Source organism: Eleginops maclovinus, chromosome 21 (assembly GCF_036324505.1).
Source record: "Eleginops maclovinus isolate JMC-PN-2008 ecotype Puerto Natales chromosome 21, JC_Emac_rtc_rv5, whole genome shotgun sequence".
Classification (NCBI taxonomy): Eukaryota; Metazoa; Chordata; class Actinopteri; order Perciformes; family Eleginopidae; genus Eleginops; species Eleginops maclovinus.
The window spans coordinates 8,839,796-8,861,951 of NC_086369.1; positions in this window are offsets into that span (position 1 = coordinate 8,839,796).

A 22,156-nucleotide genomic window follows, 5' to 3' on the forward strand; every position below is an offset into this window, starting at 1 on the left:
TTTCTCTTTAGCCAGAATGCTTGATATATAGCTAGGCAGTTTGTTTTGCCTCTTGAGTATTTGTGTTAGTGCTTAGCTGTTTCCAGTACAGCCTCTGCCTATGTTGGAGCAATCTTGAGCCAGTTACCTCCTTTTAGTTACGGTTGTGATATAGGACCTGTCTGTCTTTCTGTCTGTATTCCCATTTGACCCATGAGTCGTATGGTGCTGAATGAAAGTCTCTAACTGAATATAAAGCACTGCAAAGCTATTCACTGTCGATCCAATCTCTAAGGCAACAGCTTTTACTGGTTAGTTTTATTGTTATATGTTCTAATTCTGTCCAGGCATAGTCTGAGTCATTCAAATCACATAGATGTTCTCAGTAGGTGCTAAGGAGGATCATCTGGCACATGGCTTGTGTGTGTGTGTGAATTAGCAGCACAAGGGGTTTATAGTCAGCCTAATGATGGAAACTACAGTGTGCAGGAATCAGTCCTGAAAGCAGAAAAAATAGATTTGCATGCCCTCAATTCACCTTTTTTTCTTTTCCAAATAAGCAAAAAGGCATCATCCCCGCTTCTCATAACTGGCGGTAATGCTATTATAGTACATCCCTTATATTAAGGTAATTTAGGGTAACATTTTTTGTTAAATTGAATTACATTAATTCAAGAAACAGCAAAGTAGATTAAAAACCCTTCATGTGTGATTGTATGATGTAAATCCCTCCTATTCCTTATAATTTGAGGTTATATAATTGCCACCTATTCTGTCTGTTCTTCGCTATTATTTTTATTTATAGAAGTCAGACTTTTAGTGGAATAACAAGAAATGTAATTACCTAAGAGTTATTCCTGTGTGGAAAAAAAGTGAATCCACATTTAGCACAACTCACTGATGACACTAGCAACAATGGGAGCAAAGATATCTAAGCTCATAATCTGTAACCTGAAAACCTTTTTAGGTTACATAACAGTTTATTGTGTCATCATTTGAAATGTGAACTGACATTTTTGGCCAAATTTGGATAGTCCTTAATCCTTTTTAACTGTAGCAAGGTTTTTTAAAAGTGTCCTGCCAAAATGTTTGATATTCACACGTAATGTCAATTATTAAAACAATGACTTTTCAGACACATTTGGCAGGTGCTGATGTCGATTTTAGATACATTATTACTCATTGTGGTCTTGTAAAAAACACATGTATACTTAATATACCGTGTAAAGGAAAAACACAGAGCTTTAAATATACATTAGGTGCATATATCTCATTGATAGTTACTCACCCGTTGTGGCTTTGAACGCCTATCAAGGCCTTCCCAGCTGCCAAAGCAGAAACATCTCATCTCTTCTTGTCTTATTTATGGCCTCTGATGTAACTGCTGAGCCACGTGATACATTGCATAACTTATTTACAAGTTAAATCCGAGCCTCACATAAACTCTCAGCGGGCTTTTGTCTACCATTAACAGAAAAAAAGAGAGAACTCCTTGTTATGCCATTACATGTTTTTTTTTTTTCTTCAAACATTATGGAAAAAATCAAGATCAAGGGAAAACACACTGGATAATGCGTTTACATGCTGTTTGTGTCTATTCCTAGCTTTTCAGGCATACTCTATGTATGTTGCACAAGGATCAAGTGCACCCACTGGCATTAAAATGTACCAGTCGACCAGCTGGAGGCACGAATACTGAAGTGCAAAATGCAGTGTAGACACCAGGCCATCCACCATCCATTAAAAAGTCCCTTGTTGGGTAGGTTGTACAAACAATCCTGTAGCTACACTAAATTAAATGACTGCAACTCATCAGTATTATCTTAGGTATAAGAAGCAACAATGTGTTTAATGATTTGTTAAAGAAAATAAGAGAGTTAGTTGGGTTAAACCATTTTTATCCATATATATTACATGTAGTCAGACTTCTGAGATACTATTTTAGATCAAATTATCAGATAAATACAATTTAAATATTTGTTGGAAAACATAACTTTATAGAGCGCTTTGATTTCTGTTACAGAGTTAGACTTTTCAAAACAAGACCCTGTCTCTTCTCCAGGAAGGCCGTCATTTTAATCACTTTCACTCATGTATACAATTAGTTATTTTGTAAGCAAACAGTATCCAATCTGCTATCAGCGTCCACTGATTTATTCCAACTGATGTGACTTTCAGGAATGTAGCTGGAGTGTTGCATTGCTGTCACATTTCACAGATATTTTTAAGGCATGTTGGTATCACTTGTACACGTAAAAGTTTGCATTGTTTGAGTGTAATACAGTGTTAGTTTGTGTTTTTTCCTTTGGGGAAGCCAGTTAAAGCAACAACTTTATAGTCCATAAGTTGAAGAGGAAACGGGAGTGTGTTCAACCAAGGTTTTTCAATACTATGGCCAAATTCCAAACCACACACTACCATTCCGTTCATGCGAAGTCTCCGCCACATAAAGTACCGTTCCAAACGAACAAGTGCGGCGGGGTAGTGGGTTATCAAGCCCTCCAACAGTGAGTCTGCATCGATCCTGACTTCACCTGCTGCACTACCTGACCGGACTAAACGCTGTGTGTCCCTGTCATGAAACGCGCTGTGTACAAACAGTTCCTGTAAACATTTAGGCTACTGGTAAATTGCTTAAAAGAAGATATACATTAAATATCGTCATACAGATGTTACCTCGTTTTTTTTACTTAGGAATATATACAGTAAGACCGGCCAGGAAAGTTTATTTAGTACCCATGTCTTGTGCAGAAAATGGTCAACATGTGAATTTAATTATATAGTTGTGTATATTTAAAGGGACTGTTTTGCGAAAACCAAGCAACTAAGAAACATTCTCCATCAACACAACACTCCATCACAAAGTGGGAGTGGGTAGGGTGTGGTTTGGAATTAGGGAAGTAGGGATAGTGTGGTGGGGCGGTCTGTTTAAATATTATTTACATTAAATTGGATCCCTAAAATAAAGGGGATAAAAGGACAATGCCACCTTGCACCCCAGGTAATGGACAAACAAGTATACAGGACACATAGGTTCATTAAATGAGGGGCAGAGACGTTTTTTTTTAATTAAGTAATTTGTATTAAATGTAATCAAAAGAAAAGGAAACTCAGGAAATCTTGCTGCAAGATACAAAATATTGGTTAGAGAACAAAAAGAGCAATTAATGAAGCTGCTCTTTGTTGGCCTTGCTATTTCATGCAGTTAAAACATTCTTTATTTATTTTTTACTGAAATACTGAATGGCTAAATAACATTATTAAATAACATTTAATCAACAGTGGGTCCTCCGGCTGTCTGAAGGGCAGGTGTGAAAAACTCTAAAAACGACTTAAGCTGCATTGCAGTGGAGCACCGGGTCATGGAACGTTTTCTAACAATGCATCATGCTTCAGTTGATTTACTTTAACTTATTTTACTAAGTGGAGGAGCACTGAATCACGTTTACCACTGGAAGGCCTAAATACAGGGCACTGCATCACTTCTCCACTGGATGGGCACCCTAAAAGGCACTTTTTAATGCCCCCCCCTGCCCTTCTCGAGTCCATCCATCCATCCATCCATCCATCCATCTTCTCCCACTTTTCCGTCAGGGTCGCGGAGGTAACAGCTCCAGCAGAGAGCCCCAAACTTTCCTTTCCCTGGCCACATCAACCAGCTCTGACTGGGGGATTCCAAGGCGCTCCCAGGCCAGCGAAGAGATATAATCACTCCACCTGGTCCTAGGTCTACTCCTCGGTCTCTTCCCAGCTGGACGTGCCTGGAACACATCCCTAGGGAGGCACCCAGGTGGCATCCTCACTAGGTGCCCGAACCGAAACACCTCAACTGGCTCCTTTCAACGCCAAGGAGCAGCGGTTCTACTCCGAGTCCCTCCTGGATGACGGAACTTCTCGCTTTATCCCTAAGGGAGATGCCAGCCACCCTGCGGAGAAATCCCATTTCGGCCGCTTGTATCCGCGATCTCGTTCTTTCGGCCATTAGGACCACATCATCTGCAAAAAGCAGTGGTGCAATCCCTAGCCCACCAAACTGTAGACCCCCTCCCCCACGACTACGCCTCGAAATCCTGTCCATGAATATCACAAACAGGATTGGTGGCAAAGCTCAGCCCTGGCGGAGGCCAACCCTCACCGGAAATCGGTCCGACGTGCTACCGAGGACCCGGACAGAGCTCTCGCTTTGAGAGTACAGAGATTGGATGGCCCTGAGTAGAGACCCCCTCACCCCATACTCCCGCAGCTCCTCCCACAGTATCTCCCTGGGAACCCGGTCATATGCCTTCTCGAAATCCACAAAGCACATGTAGACCGGATGAGCGTACTCTCAGTCCCCCTCCAGGATCCTTGCAAGAGTGAAAAGCTGGTCCGTCGTTCCACGACAAGGACGAAAATCGCATTGTTCCTCTTCAATCTGAGGTTCGACAATCGGCCGGACCCTCCTTTCCAGCACCTTAGAGTAAACTTTCCCGGGGAGGCTGAGTAATGTGATACCTCTGTAATTGGCACACACCCTCTGATCCCCCTTTTGAAAAGAGTAACCACCACCCCGGTCTGCCACTCCTTCGGTACTGTTTCCGACTTCCACGCAATGTTGATGAGACGTGTCAACTATGACAGTCCCTCAACACCCAGAGCCTTCAGCATTTCTGGGCGGATCTCATCCACCCCCGGGGCTTTGCCACTGTGGAGCTGTTTAACTACCTCAGTGACTTCCCCCCCGTGAGATTGGAATTGATCCCCCTTCATACTCCAGCTCCGCCTCTAACATAGAGGGCGGAGTTGTCGGATTCAAGAGTTCCTCAAAGTGTTCCTTCCACCGCCCTAACACACTATCAGTTGAGGTCAACAGCGTCCCATCCTTACTGTACACAGCTTGGATGGTTGCCTGCTTCCCCCTCCTGAGGTGTCGCACGGTTTTCCAGAACAACTTTGGTGCCAACCGAAAGTCCTTCTCCATGGCTTCTCCGTTCTCCCACACCCGCTGCTTTGCCGCGGCCACGGTTGCTGCCCTTCAGGCCTGTCGATACCTTGCAGGTGCGTCAGGAGTACACAGGGATAACATATCCCGAAAGGCCTCCTTCTTCAGTCGGATGGCTTCCCTGACCACCGGTGTCCAACAGGAGGTTCGAGGGTTACCTCCCCTTGAGGCACCTAAGACCTTGAGACCACAGCTCCCCGCCGCAGCTTCGGCAATGGAAGCTTTGAACACCGCTCACTCTGGTTCAATGTCCCCAACCTCCACAAGGATGCCTGAAAAGCTACGCCCGGAGGTGTGAGTTGAAGGCCTCCTGGACTTGGGATTCCTCCAGACGTTCCCAGTTCACCCGCACATAAAGTTAACCCCTTCTCGAGTCAACCAGGGATGTAAAAGATTGATAAACTGTAACAGCTCAGAATTTATTACAATGCCAAATGGTAAAACCTGAAAGACTGTGACATTAACTATTTACTGCATCAATGGCTTTTTAATCTAGCAATCTTACATAATTTTAATCAAGAAAACTGGTGATCTGGCCAGTAGTTGTGGATATTTGGTGTTAAAAGAGATATTTCCTATAGAAACAAGCAGTCCACAAACAATCATTCTCAGCCATCTTCTTAATTCTGAAACAGGGATTAACCAAACAAATTCTTGAAAAGTATTCAAATGCATACCTTGAGAGTGCATCCTTTTAAATTCACTATCCCATTACTGACTGATGCTGCCATTTGGAAGAGGTGCAGATATCTGTTGCAGAACCTTAAATCAAGAGATATAAGGTCCTCATGTAACTTAAAGGGATATTCAAGGACTCAGACAAATACTCAGAAATCCTATCTTTAACAACGTTAAATAAATTACTGTGCAGTGACCCGGTGTTGACTTGGCTGCTGACTTTCAAGATCGTGCTTCCATAAAAAACAGAGGGTGATGTTACATCAGTATGCTAGGTGCAGGAACTGCATCATTTAAACACAGACCATAAATGCTGTCTGGTAGGAGAGGGCTGTGAGTGATGAAGAGGGACCAGAGAGGGGGATGTGACTCTCACTTTCTAAAACCCTCTATTAGCTGTCTCAAGAGGAAAACCAACACATACTTTGTGTGTCTGCATGTGTGTGACTGCACATGTGTGTGCATTATGTGTGTGACATGAATATTGGCCTACGGTGAATCGCCTGTTGGTGACGCAATTTCTCTATTGAACATATTTTTACATGCTTTATGCTTATAATCAGGGTCGCAATACAATTTTTAAAAATCTTTCAGCGTACATTATGTTGCGTTTCAACCGACCCTCACAGTATTCAGAGGGGTGACAGACCTCATGCTGGTTTACGCTCGTAGCTTCGAGCGGTTTCATTTTCTTAAAGTGCCCTCGGAGTGAGTTATTCCCTGTAACTTTGTGCATTGTCATTGCACACAGAATTTAAAGTTTGCTTTCTCATCTGGCTCAACACAAATAATTCCTCTTTTAAAGTGTAAAGATAATTTTAAACTTGTACCTTTCATAATTTTGTAAAAAACATCATTTTTCAAACATTCACATCAGCTGTTTTTATTTAATTGTTTCTTTTTTGGACAGAAAAGTCAAGAAGAAATGTGTTTAACAAACATCAATATGGACATTTTTATTTGTCTACATTTTGACCTTTGTATACTTGTATGTGACAGCTATCGGGGTAAAAACTGGATTCAATAACCTTAAGAGCCTCTTTTAACACCACAGTGTGTTAAGAACCCTTCAAAGAGGTACAAACACCAATTTATGTCAAGTCTTTTTAACACAAAACTCCAAGATAAGACCTGAAAATATGGGTAAAAGCCACTAAGTTCTTGAGTGCAGCATCGTGTACATAGTAAAACGGAAGGTTTTAAAAGTGGCTGGTAGGAAGGGTGAGGTACTGTCAGGAGGCTTAAATATCAGGAGTTGACTTTAGAGATTATCTGACAGATTCATTTGCATACAGACACTTCTGACAGAATCAATAAAGCACAGAGCTTTCACTCTCTGCCTCATTTTATTTATTTATTTTATTTATCGTTTATTTGGAAGCGGCAGATACAATATACATTGACAGACTGAAAACAGCTATCCGATGCAAGTATCATAGTGTTTATAGCGAATGCTGGTTTGCAACACTTGTCCCTAGAAGGGCTTTTATGGAACTCAAACATTACAACAGTGTAGTAGAGTAGTAGTTAAACAGAATACAGCCGATACAATAATGCATACATTACAAATGTTAAAACTAGACATGGGAACATGTTTGTTGTTGGATTAACCAGGATTTGGTAGCTCTCTTATCAAATGCTGGTGAAATTTTCATGAAAGAAGAGATACTTACATGAGGGAAGTGCCACTTGCTCCAAAGTGATCCCATGCATATGCAATAATTGCAGGCACTGCTTTACCATCAGAAATAGTTTCATGATCAAACTAGATTACCACACTCTTTGATGAATAACATAGTATGGAGATATGCCTTCATTAATGAAGCATCTTTTTAATATCACTTTGATCCTGTATTTTCCCTGATTTTTAACTGCTCAGGGCAGCTGTTTTTTGAAGTTTAAAATCATTCGCGATGGGAAGGAATATCCCTCAGAAATGTTCAGGCAGTCTGACTTCATACAAGTTAATATTGGCATCATAACACAAAGTTTGCATGATATAATCTGTTACCATTGACCATGATGTGTTTGTATGTGTGTCACAAGGTTATCTCTTCCCCATTTTCCATTGAGTTTCATCAACATTTCAGTAGCTGTGTTACATTGACAAAACAATTGCTAAAGCAGCAGAGTATATTTTGACGAGACGTAACACTAATTACAGCAATGTTTTTTCTAAATGGGACCCCCACTCGCACTAACTAACTTGCACACATGCTATTCTGCCAAGGCCTTTATGTGGTTTTACTCATTTTACAAATGTTCCTTGAGAAAAGAGATATGTTCAACATGGTTGCTAGATTTCAGTCTGGGCTGAACATCTGAATACATGCCCTGTAACTAGCAATACAAAAACACACACATTGCTAAACAAAGATCCACATAATTTAAAAACATTTATCTTAAGTTTCAAGAGTTGGTAGATTGAGTGTCCATTGTTACAACTACAGCAATAAATGTTGACAATAATAGTCATTTTTGGTTGACATTCAGAAGTGTTTGCTTGCACTTGGAATTACTCAGAGATTTGACAGGAGCTCTGGTAGCTCTGAGTAATGTGAGCTTCTTCCAGATGACAGAAGATACAGCTATTTATTTTCTTATTTGCATGCATACACATCTCCTGCACTCCTGCAGATGATTTACTATTAATGCATTGTATTTTATTTGTTTTTAAACATCAACAGTGAAAGGACAGTTGTGATATTCTGAAGTGCCGCGTGTGACCCAGATAGCTTTTTTGTCTCAATGAAAAACAAACCATTTCCTTTGCATAGCATATCATTTTGCAGTATTTGGAGTTTCTTTCTTTTACCTTACCACACACTCGACTATGCCCATTTGATGACGGACAAACATAATACCATCAGGTTCAAATTGAGCCAATCTGCTGGCCATGCTCTGAAAATTCTCTCTGCTCCTTACAAAGGGTATAAGGAAGATGAGGAACAGAAAGAGGTATATTTCTATGGAAGGTTCAGATTCATTCAGCAAAAGGGTTAAGGCATTACAAAAACAAATCTGTGAAACTCTTTTACAATTCACATTCACATTCACACTAACTTTCATTCCAATGAAAAATCCAGCAGTGGCTCAGTCAGTAGGGGCTTAGACTGGGAATCGTAGGGTTGCCAGTTCAAGTCCCCGAACAGACTTGAAATATGGAAAGTGGACTGCTACTTGGAGAGGTCTCAGTTCACCTCCTAGGCCCTGCTGTGGTGCCCTTGAGCAAGGCACCGGACACCTCCAATCCCCCCTCCCCATTGCTCCACGTGCGCTGCACAATAGCTGCCCACTGCTCCTAGTACTAGGATGGGTTAAATGCAGAGGTCAAATTTCACTGTGTGCTCTGCTGTGTGCATGCATGTGACTAATAAAGAGGGTTTCATCCTCCGATTCTATCTATCTAAACCTGTACGCATCACCTGCATTGTCAGACATGACCCAAGTTCCTCCAGAGCAGTTGAAGCAACTCTTTCATAAGTAAATCATAGAAGTTTTTATTTAGGTATTGCTGAAATGTAAAGGTCCCCTATTATGCAAAATGCACTTTTTGATGTCTTTTATAAATAAATATGTGTCCCCGGTCTGTAAGGAGACTCATAAAGTGTCAGAAAAAAGGCTACAACCCTCTCTCTTTTCCCTCTTACCCACATCTCTAAAAAAGGGGGGTACAAACCAACTGATCCAGATTTGCTTCGGATGTCATAACCGAAATGTTGGCTGGCTTTACATTGAACTCCTGGCAACGTCCCGCCCATGGGACACGTCCCAACCCATCGTCCGCAATATACAGTCGCGAGCTGAATCCCCTCCGCAGCACCTCTATGTGTCTGTGTGTTCAGCAGGATGTGTGCAGGAGGGAATTAGAATGGTTGTATATATAATACATATAATGTCGCTGCTCTAGTGGTAAACACTGAGAAAATAAGTATTTCAGAGATAATGCTTGATGTGGTTTGGAACGTAATACAGCGTTTAATCTCGGTAGCATTTAAACGCTAAGTATATTCTCCCGGTAGAAAACTTTCACGAAGGATAGAGAGCTGCATGAAGCTCCAAATGGGCGTGGCCAGCTTTAGCTCAGCTCAAATGTAAAGCGGCAGTCACAGAATCAGCACTTCAGGAATAGGGCTGAAATAGAGGGGTATGAGTCATGCTACAATGGGTGATTTTTTGGTATTTTGAGCAAAACATTTGACAGACAAGTTTTGTATAGATATTGCTCTAAAATATATTGTTCAAATAAAGCATATAGCATATTTAAAAGAAGAAAAGAGGTATGTGTTTTTTTCATCACAATGTATTGAATGCCCCAATTTTAAAAGGTTGAACTTTTCTTGTAAATGATAATCAGGAGGTACACGTATGTCATTCTTGCCTCCTCAAAAATATTACCCACACCAAACACCTACCTATCTTTCTGTGGTTTTGACACTACCAAAATTGAATCCCAGTCATGTTACTATATTTGGTGTTTTATGTTTACCTACTGATCTCAGAGAAATGTACATCCACAGGAGAGAGGACTAAACCGAAAAATATATTGAAGAAAGATAACACTCCAGGATCTAAAATCCATCAGCTCAAACCTCACATCACATTTTACCTTGATATGCTTGTGTATCTTCTGAGGTTATTCACTGCCACATTTTGACAGAGGGCTGCCACAAGTTATATAAGCAAGGATATTGCTTGTATATATAAAGGGATAGAAATATATCTTACCATTTGTATCCTGTGTTTTCATCTTTCTTTTCAGTTCATCATATTTTATGTCTGTCTGTTAATTATTTGAAATTGATTCATTTGTTTATTTTTCTTACATTTTCGTCTTATCCTCAAGAGTCATTCATATTGAAAATAACAAGTAATTAAGTGTTCTGCTGGTGAAAATAAACACGGACTGAAAATACATATAAACAAACTAAGATCCCATGTGAAATCTAACGGCTATGTTTTACTGTGCATACAAACTGTCAGCAACACTTTTGATCTAATCATTATTGTATTATATCTTACATTCATATAAATAGAGAGCATCCTGAACGGCCGCATCACGGCCTGGTACGGCAGTTTCACCACCCTCAACTGTAAGTCTCTAAAGAGGGTGGTGAAAACTGCACAGAACATTACCAGGACAGAGATGCGATCAATGGAGGACCTCTACTCCCAGCGGCTCAGGAAGAAAGCCCACAGGATTATCAAAGACCCCCATCACCCCAGCAACAAACTGTTCTGTCTGCTGCCGTCTGGCAGGTGGTAATGCAGCATCAGGACCAAAACCAGCAGACTCAAAAGCAGTTTCATTCCACAGGCCATAAGACTTTTAAATACCTGAGCTTGCACTATTTTTTTTTTTTTTTTTTGTCTGTGTTATTTTTATAAAAATGTATGTCTTGTAACTAATCTATTGAGGAACCTTGAATTATATGATGTTGAAGAAAAAAAACATGACATTTATGCGGATGTTTGATATATGCCTCAATATGTGCCTCAAAAGTAGCTAATTAACCAGTTGGAGCTTGTTATTATGGTTTTTCGCTGCTGTGATTTCATTCAATGTTTGAAGAGGAAAAAGTAATCCTTAATTGTCCCACAGAGGGAAAGTTGAGATTCTGCATTTGACCCATCCTAGTGTTAGGAACATATGTATCGTATGTATGTTGCCTGGGGAGCAGTGTAGGGAATGGTACCTTGGACACCTCGGTAGCACTTAGTCTTTGTGGGACTTCACCTTCCAGTTCCCAGCCAAGTCCCTATGGACATATGTGCTCTAAATGACTGCTATCCTGTCCTTAGCAGGACCTTAGCCTATATATATATGTGGCTTATATATATATATATATATATACATATATACACATAATATAGAGAGATAACAGCCGGGGCTCGCCCATAGAGGGCCGCTAGGGCGCCGACCTCCCACCGACCTGCCAGCCTGTTAATTAATTTTTTTAATAAACTTTCTCATTTTGAAAAATAATCTGTATTCATTACATGCTAATAATGATTTTACTTTAGAATGGCGTTTAGAACTCTCCAGAATGATATTTGCATTCACATTCACATTCAACGTTTATCATTTTGGTAGCTGTCTTCCCTGGGCTCCAGTTTGCTCAGCACTACAGTGCTGGAATTTAAGTCAATGGTTCCCCGGTTGCTACGCAAAAAAGTACATATTTCGCCAATCAGCGTTGTCAATTTTATGGTTTGGGGGCTCTGAAAATATCGCACGTGGTACCAAGTTTAGAGCAGTGCCCGACTGCACGTTACGGACATTTACCTCAGAGAGGAGCATCATGGCGATGTATTAGTAGCACTAATGTAGGCCTAGTTCAGCTAGACCCAAATCCAGTAAATCTCTACACCTGTATCCCTTCGAAAAAAGAACAACTAATTGCAAAAGAACTCGGACCAGACAAGCCAGAAGTGAATATATAACCCAACATGCACGAGAAAAGGAGAAAACCTACAAGAGAAGCTTTGTGAGAGGTTGGTTCGATCGAAAGGCTTGGCTAAGAATCTGTGGTTAGGACAATGCAATCTTTTGCTTCCCTTGCTTACTTATTAAAACAAGTGCTTGTGATAGTTTGTGGACACAGACAGGGGTGACAGACTTGAGACAAATGTCAGAACGCATTAAGAAACATGAACGGGCAAGAGTGCATATGGACAACTGTGTGAAGCTAGCCATGCTAGGTCGAATTAGTATAACCACACAGCTAGATGAGGGACACTGCATTTCCATAAGAAGGCACAACGAGGAGGTGGACAGGAATCGACATATTTTGAGGTACATTTAAATGTTTCACACATATTCATATTTGTTGTTCGCTATTTTATGTATGCCATTAAATTAAAAATGAAACATTGTGAGCTGTTGATGCGCTGCTCAGTTTTAAAACAGGCAGCAACACAGGTGATGATAATGATCAAGTTGCATGTTTATTATGCTCCGTGTCCAGATAAGTGAACACCAAGTGTGAGAAGACAGATGATTTTAACATTTAAACTAGTATGAAACACAGTAATCCAGCTCAGAACTTAGAAACAACAAAACAAGCAAAGCAAAATAAAGCAAACATACAGTTACATACAGTTATTGAGTTCACTATTTTAATGGCGAATATGTGTGAAACATGGTGTGTATGTGTGAGTGAGTGAATGAGTGAGTGAGTAATTGAGTCAGTGAATGAGTGAGAGAGGGTGACAGAGACTGTGTGTTAGATAATTTATCATTGTGACTGATTCGGGATCTGCAGCTGGTCACCCTAAAATGCACCAGAATGCAGGAAATCACATCTAAAAAATTCTAAATTCCCAGACCCCCCGCTCAAACAGCCCCACCTACAATATTTTTCACCAACCGCCACTGATAGATAGATGGATGGATGGATAGATGATAGATAGATAGATAGATAGATAGATAGATAGATAGATAGATAGATAGATAGATAGATAGATAGATAGATAGATAGATAGATAGATAGATAGATAGATAGATAGATAGATAGATAGATAGATAGATAGATAGATAGATAGATAGATAGATAGATATTGTTATTTGTCCTCGAGATAGAAATGTATTGTCCACAGTCTGAGCATGTACAGTAAAGCAGAAATAGGAATAAGACATTTAGAATTATAACATTAGACAAGGAGCAACGGCATAGATAATATATAGTAAGACATTTACTGCTGAACGATCGTATACTTTATAGAGACTTTTCACGCTGACTTTAGATTAAATATATTTCGCTGTGTGCTATATGCTGATCACAGCGAATATAAACAGTTTAACATGTTTATGTTGTTTATGTCACTGTGTTGTACATAAACAATATTTCACAGAGAACCTCTGATCTCTGAGAGAACTTGAAGGAAACCCAAGTGAAATAGAGCAGCAAAAGCAATTTGAAGATGCTGCTTGAGGAAAGTCAAAAGTTTTATAGTTTAAATTAGATATCTCTCTGATATGATACACTTTTAATCACCTTGACCTTAGCTGGGTCCTAACTTTTGTCATGGCATCTGTAGAAGTGGATTAATGCATCTTTAGAATCCTACTTATATTGCAACAGGATGTAAAGTCAGCTATGAATCATTTCCCTCTGTGCCTCTTTGTTTTGTGCCTCTAAACAGGGAAGTGACTTTTACTCAAGTCACCAGGGGCCCAGAAGAGTTCTGAGAACATAAGGGATAAATTAGCAGGGTTGATAGTAGTTTTGCTAATGTTTTTGCAAGCCAAGAGTATATAAAGGAAACAAGCCTATTAAAACATTGTTGTTCAAGTAGGTCAAACAGGTCTCAATCAGGTTTAGGTTACATATTTTTTTAATGGGTTACCTAATTATTTGAGTCTATGTATGAAAAGTGTGCTGTTGTGAAATAAACTTAACTGAGTGTTCATTCGTGCTAACATGTAATCGTTCTGTACTATACAGCAACAAAAAATAATTAAGAGACCACTCCAAATCTTTCTTAAATCTTTATCTCTACATGTATGGAAGCCATTCCAGTGTCTGTTAAATACCAACACAGAGAAAATTGTCAGTAGTTTTTAAAATACAACAGAAAAATGATTATAATAATTTAAACAAAAGACATACCTATAAAAGAAGAGAAATGATAATGCTGAAGTGATCTGTATATTAGTCTTATTTTATTGTCAATTTGATCATTATTTCAGAAAGTATTTTACATATGTTAAGTAGTGTGAGTTAACCAAAGATTTCTCCCTAGTATAGCTTTGTGTTCAACTTCTCCATTGAGAAGTCATTTGTAGCATTCCCAACACTGTTCATTATCAGGTATCTCTATCTAAAACATAATTACATTTTTCAAGATTTATGCAGGATTACAACCGCCAATGTTCTTTGCAGTTAATAAAACGCACCAGCTGTCTGAAGGTAATACTGTTCTGTGTGAAGCTGGCTCTCACTTTGTGTAATAGCTCATTATTTGAACCAGTATTGTTCATTATAAGCACCACAAAGACACAACTGTGACACGTGCTGCAGGCAAACTTTTGCTGTTGGAATGCCCAACCCTGGTTTCCACAGTCTTTGGGTTTTTTTTTTTTTTAAATGATGAAAAGCCCTGTTCACAGCTTATCCCTGCTACAAAAAGGAGACTTATCTTTCCAGTAAGATTTTAAATTGTGAAAGGCAGAACCTCGCTGGCATATGTGCTTTGCTTTCATTAAGCTGACTCCTATTTGCTTGGGTTTATCTGCCAGCAGATATCCGCGATGTGACAGAAATACATTTTACAACTGTACTGACAAGCACACCAAATCCTGTGACGGAGTAACATTCCCCAGTCCTTTGTAGAGATTGTGCAGACTGCAAAGTTGCATATTGGTCAGAGTGAGACAATACAGCGTTCTACTTTATATTAACTGAAAACCGACATTGTGGTGCTGTTTTTTTTAAGATTGCACCAGGAATCAGAAACGACACTCTCCTCAGGCAGCTGCATCCTCATGCTATCAGTTTATCAGTTGGTCCTATTTAGCTTTCTTTTGACAAATATTCAAGACAAGAATGTGATTAATCTTGCATCAGAGAATAGATGACTACCAAACTGTAACTAATGTGTCTAAGCCCACATGCAGCCCAAACTCCTTCTGCTTGCCAAGCTGAACAAAATCAATGTTTGTGCAATAACAACACCGTGGACACAGTTGGAATACACAATATTATGTTGTATGTTTGATACATCTATGTTTGTGTAGAGTAAATGTATCCAGACCTTCACGACCCCATGGTGGTCACATAAACATTCTAAATGTTTCATGGGAGATATAATGAATTTTGTTTAGCATACAGATGGTTTTATTCTTTTTTTTTTCTTTTTTTCATTTAAGTAATTTAGGCGGCAGAGGTCAAACGTATACATGAGCTTCAGTGTATTCTCCATGCAAATTTAAGCAGTCAAGGTTTTTACACTTTTAAATGTATTTGTAAAAAAACACATACTTTTACTTACATACAAATAAAACATATACAATGTTCCCAACGTAATTGGTTTGGTATGGAAGATTTTTTAGTGGAGTTCTGGATTCTGACTTTAATCTCAGAAATCTGACTTTTTCTGAGAATTCTAACTTTAATCTCAGACCTAAAAAACAAAAAAAGCTGTTGGTCAGATCTCAAAAAAGATCTGTGTTCAAATATGCTTCATTTTAGATTAAGTGTTGTCTATATTTGACTTTATTGTCACATATTATGGCCAGAGTGTGAATGTGAGCTTCTAGTTTGAGTCAACATTAATTACAGTGGTATGCAAAAGTTTGGGCACCCCTTAGGAAAACCACTGCATCAGTTTGTCACTTGCTGAGCTTTTGAAGCAGCAACTTCATTTTAACATATGTTATACCTTATGGTAACAGAAACATCTCAGTAGTGAAATAACTTTTATTGGTCAAACAGAAACATGTTTATGTGCATTCAAACAAAAATAGGCATGTGCATAAATTTGGGCACCCCTAAGAAATAATTCCATTAATATTTAGTATTGCCTCCTTTTGCTGCAATAACGGCCTGTAGACGCCTCCTGTAGCCACAGACAAGTCCCTTAAGCCTGGCAGGTGGTATTTTGGCCCATTCTTCCACACAAAACGTCTCCAGTTCAGTCAGGTTTCTTGGCCTCCGTGCATGGACAGCCTTCTTCAAATAAATCCATACATTTTCAATGATGTTAAGGTCTGGGGACTGGGATGGCCATTCCAGAACATTGTACCTGTGCTTCTGCATGAATTCCTTGGTGGATTTTGATCGGTGCTTAGGATCATTGTCCTGCTGAAAAATCCAACCCCGGCGTAGCTTCAACTTTGTGACTGACTCTAGAACATTCTTGTCAAGAATCTCCTGGTACTGTAAGGAATTCATGTGGCCCTCAACTTTAACAAGTTTTCCAGTACCTGTGCTAGCCACACAGCCCCATAACATGATAGATCCTCCACCAAATTTTACAGTGGGCAACAAGTTCTTTTCATTGAATGCAGTGTGTTTTTCTCGCCATGCATACCTGTTCATGTTATGACCAAATAACTCAATCTTGGTCTCATCTGACCACAGTATTTTGTTCCAAAATGCTTCTGGCTTGTCCAGATGTGCTTTTGCATACCTCATGCGACTCTTCTTGTGATTAACACTCAGGAAAGGCTTTTTGCACATCACCCTTCCAATGAGCTCTTCCTGGTGCAAAGTACGCTGGATTGTGGAACGGTGAACAACTACACCATCAGCAGCCAGATGTTGTTGTAGTTCTCTGGAGGTGGTCTGTGGCTTCTCTGTGACCATTTTCACCATCCTTCGCCTGTGCCTTTCCCCTATTTTTGTCGGCCTACCACATCTTTCCTTCACACGGACTGTTCCTGTGGCCTTCCATTTCACAACTACGTTTCTGACTGTGGAGACAGACAGTTTAAACCTGTCAGATAATTTTTTGTACCCTTCTCCTAATTTATAATGTTGGATTATCTTAGCTTTCAGGTCAGTGGAGAGTTGTTTTGAGGTCCCCATCTTGCCACTCCCTAAGAAAGAACCTAGGCCAGGCACAGCCAGCTATTACCTATGTTAAATAGCCTTTTTCATGATTGGTTCCACCTGTCTTTGTAATTGAAGGTCTAATGAGCTAATCAAAGCAATTTTGTGCAGCAACCTGTCAGCTATAAATCCGTACAGGTGTTGAAATGAATGCTATTTATAAGGGTGCCCAAACTTTTGCACATCACATTTTTTGCATTTTATTTTATTATGATAAAACTATGTAATGCTACCCTAAGAATTTTGGTCTGGAAAACACTAAAACGTCTACATCTTTGTAGGAAAACAAATGTTGTTGCTGTGATCTTCTATTATAAAGGAAAAGCAAATTGTCATGAAATCTCAGAGGGGTGCCCAAACTTTTGCATACCACTGTAATTTATCCTATAACATGAGAGAGAGTCAAAAGAAAAATAGAAATACACATTTTTGTGAATGTATATTTGACTTCTTATCCCTGTTATCATTGTGTGGCTACTACAATTCATTTTTTGTTGAAAATACTATAACTATATACTATTTTTCTACTTTTCTTTGTTGAAAAGTTATTATGATTGTTTGTATCCCTCTTTCTAATATATTAGTAGCACACCTAGCTTCTCGGTCACAAAGATCACAGCTTACCTCACTTGACATGATTTCCAATTGCAACCCTCTTGCTGTCACTATTGTGGATATCTTAACCACCCCTGCAGTAGCCTCCTCTTCCTCAGAGCAGCTTTGTGGCTGTGTAGCATCTCAAAGCACTACTTTAGCTGGAATGCAAACTGGCAGGAATTACTTTATCTGGAGCATTAGACCAAGATGGAAAAATGAGACAATAACATTTTGTCACCTTAGAAAGCTGTTAAAACAGAACAAAGAGCAATATAGTGTTTCCTTATAGTCACATTTTGGACTGTTAAACCAAAACTATGGGCTGAATGACACAAAAACACTCAACAGTGCCAAACGGAACAGCAGAGTTGTAGATCTTTGGGGGTTCACTGTGACTGACGCTATTCACAATACAAACTGTTTTTAGAAATAGAAGGAAATTGTGGAGAAGGGTGAATGACATCACGCCCTGATTTACACTTCCAAGAGCAATAAATATTATCTATTTGTATAAAATAGGGTTAAAATACTATATATATGCTTTAATTCCACATCATTTGTCCTCCTCACTCTTCATAATTGTGTGAAAAATACAAAATTGGGTGACTTTTGGACTATTAAAGTAGTAAAATGTCAGACAAATGCATTTAAAATGATTAAAAATATTTTTGGCATATTTTCTCAAGTCTAAAGATAAGCATATTGAAGTCTCAGTAGGATAGACCTTTTAGAAATGGCATTAGTATCTCAAACAAATTGTTCCGCAAAGGTATATTTTCCCCAATGTCATATGGTAAAACAAGGATTGGAAGCCATTTTGAACTGAAAATTCATGACTTACAGTAAGTCATGAAGACCACCCAAGTTGGAGGTAAGTTTAAAATGTTGCTCCTAAATTTAAGGTAATTTCACCTTTTCCAAGTGGTTTTACCAAATGACATGCTGTTATCCCAAATGACATAGAGCATTTCACTGAAATACTTAGTTATTTCTTAATGGTTTTACAACATATATAGTTTTTACAACTATTCTGAATTAATATTAACGTATATAATATATTTCTGCTCATTTTAACATTTTTTAAAACATTTTTACAGATGCCTCTTACCAATACGGAGAGGGGTGCACGTTTCCGTGCAATGATCAGGGCAGATCCTGCAGCTAAAGAGGAGAGACTAGCAAAGTGGAGGGAAAGGTATAACTGTGAAAGTGCCAGTGAAATGTCAGTATGTGTCAGTTGTGTCAGTTTAGGGTTAGGGTAAAGCCAGGAGGTTGATGAATACAAAAATCACTACAACAAGAAAAAAGAACATGCCAACAAGAACAAAGGTTTTCAGGAAAGGGCCAATTAGAAGACAAAGTGTGGTGGAATTTCTTACCCGAGATTAAAACAGTCGTCTCTTGGCTGGAAAAAAGGACACTGTCTCTAAAGGTAAGGTCAAAGAACAGCACCGTGTGCTTATGAAGTCTCTAAAAGAGCTTCATAAGGATTACAATGCAGTGGCCGGAGAGGTACGGACCATACCATACCGGTAGTTTGTCCGCCTCCGTCCATTTTATGTTACTGAGCCTAAAGCTATTGACCGCAACACCTGGGCCTGCCTAGACCATGAAAATGTAAGGCTGTTGCTCGAGAAACTCCATCAGAGCAGCCTTGTAGGCAGTAAAAGTATCTCTGATGCACTTGCGCACATTGTGTGCAATATGAAGAATAGAGCATGTATGTTGAGGTTGTGCAAAGTGTTGCTTCACAGAAATCGAGCCAGCCCTACCAAACAAAACTGGCCTAGTTACATGGGATCAATGGCAGAGGGAGAGGGTCTGCTCAGAGGGAAAAACATATTTGCATTTTGTTAAGAGAAGTGTGACAGGGACATGTGAGGCTCTCTTGAAGACATTTAATGAAAGGCTTGATGGATTGGCAAAGCATCAGTACACCTGGATACATCAGGTGGAACAATGCAGGGCCCTCAAGAACAGCCTCCAACATCATGAGGCTGTAGTCCACATGGACTTCTCGGATAATTATGCCTGCAAATTAAATGTTGAGGTCCAGCACTTTCATTTTGGGGGGAGTCGAAGACAAGCAACTGTCCACACATGCATGGTCTACACGTCAGAAGGTTCACAAGCCTATGCCACCATTTCTGACTCTCTTAAGCATGATGAGCGGGCAGTTTGGGCACATCTGAAGCCTGTGTTAGACAAAGTTCAGTCAAATGCAGGAATTACAACAGTGCACTTTATGAGTGATGGCCCACTCACACAATATAGGAATAGAAAACATTTCTATTTGATGTGCATCTTGCCTTTTCTGCGAGGCATTAAGGAGGTAACGTGGAACTTCTCAGAGAGGTCCCATGGAAAGGGTGCGCCAGATGGTGTTGGTTGATCAGTTAAGAGGAATGCGGATGCATTTGTGCTTCAAGATGGTGATATCCAACTTCCTGAAGAATTGTTTTCCTTTCTGGAACAAACCAATTCTAAGGTCAAATTCTTTTGGGTGTCAGAGGCTGACATAGCCAGGGTGGATGAGGCTGTGCCAAGTGCTTTGCCAGTAGTCAGAGGCACTTTGGGTATTCATCAAGTGACGACAAACACCCCTGGCAAGATCTTCTACAGAGAACTGTTCTGTTTTTGCCATCGAATGGTACTTCCCTGTGAATGTGAATCACCTTCAGTCTTAGATTATAATTCTGAAAAAGCTGCACCCTCCACCACCATTCCAGAACAAGATGATATGGTTGGAAAGATGGTCATAGTCTCTTATGACAAAAAACATTTCATTGGGCAGGTACTGAAGGTCGTCGGGGGAGAAATCGAGGTCTCCTGTATGCAACAGTCTGGGACAAATAATTGATTTGTATGGCCCCAAATCCCAGATGTGCTCTTTTACTTCCAATCAGATGTGATTGCGGTCATCTCAGAACCAACACCATCAACCAGTCGTAGCTCAAGATTGTCATCTGAGGAATGGGGAAAATTCGTATTGGTCTGAAAAGTATAACAATGTCCAGCCCTTTGTGGTGGTGGTGGTGTGTGTGTGTGTGTGTGTGTGTGTGTGTGTGTGTGTGTGTGTGTGCGCATTGTTATTTTGTTGTTGTTCGATTAGTTCATATGCATTAAGAAAAACAGGTTTGACTTTATTTTGAAAGGTTTAGTGAAGCAATTGATGCTATTGTAGCTGAAACACAAACACTATGAAGAGTTACATTTGATTTTGATCCGAATTACATTTTGATAAACTAAATACATACGATTGTTCATAACCTATTCATACCAGATTAACAAACTGATATTAGATTAATTGATGCAAGATAAAAAAAAAATTACTGTTTGTTTCTACAATGTTATTTTTATTTTGTTGTTTTTTTTGTAGCCTTGGAATATTGGAAAATATATTCTACTGTTAATAAAAGGTTCACCTGAGATACCTTGTGTAAATTATTCAGAATTAGCCTACATCACTTTATTGGATTCATGTACTATAGCACATTAAATAGTACTGTCATGCGGTAAAAGAAATGTACAAAATACTACGTTAGTTGACATGGTAAATTAAAATAAGGGAGGAGAACTAATATAATATAAACATATATATAACTGCAAGCCATTTTTGCCTCTTTACAAGCAAATAAAGAGATCAAATGTTAGTAGATTTCATGCAGCAGTCGTTAAAGACAAACTATCCAGTATTTGTTGTTAAAGTGTTGATATTCTGCAACTAGCTATAGAATACTTACAGATCAAGTGTTACATTTTTAGTTGTTTGTAACAGCGTCTTGAACATCACATTTCATTTATTTTAAAAATAATTTCGTTTTACCTTATGATATTTTCCAGGAGTGTATACAATGAAACGCGTTAAAATGCCATATATTGTTATTTTTTATGAGAGGCACTTATAAAAATATAAAATATACATATAGATTCACACAAAAATACTAAATCTGACTTGTCTTTTAATTTTTAGTTTTTTGCTGTTTTGAAATTATAAAACGTCACTGACCCAGAAATGCTTTTGTCACGGAAGTAGCACAGACGAACCCAAATGCAGGACACATGGAAGAGTTGACGGGAAAACATGTATTCCTATATTTCAGATAATCCAGGTAGGGTAGATGAAACTAATTAGGCCAAGATGACTCAACCAAAATGAAAACAAAGACAGGTAATGGAGAAAACATTTCAAAATAAACATTTCAAAAATAAAACAGGAAAGAAAGAACAAGGATGATGACTCCTTTAATTGGTATAATGTTTTATCTCTTGCTTTGAAAATGATAACATTATTGCATATGCAGAGAGATGAAAAAAAGGAAAACAAGTATTTGCTAATCAGATGTACTCTGTGTTGGAATGTATT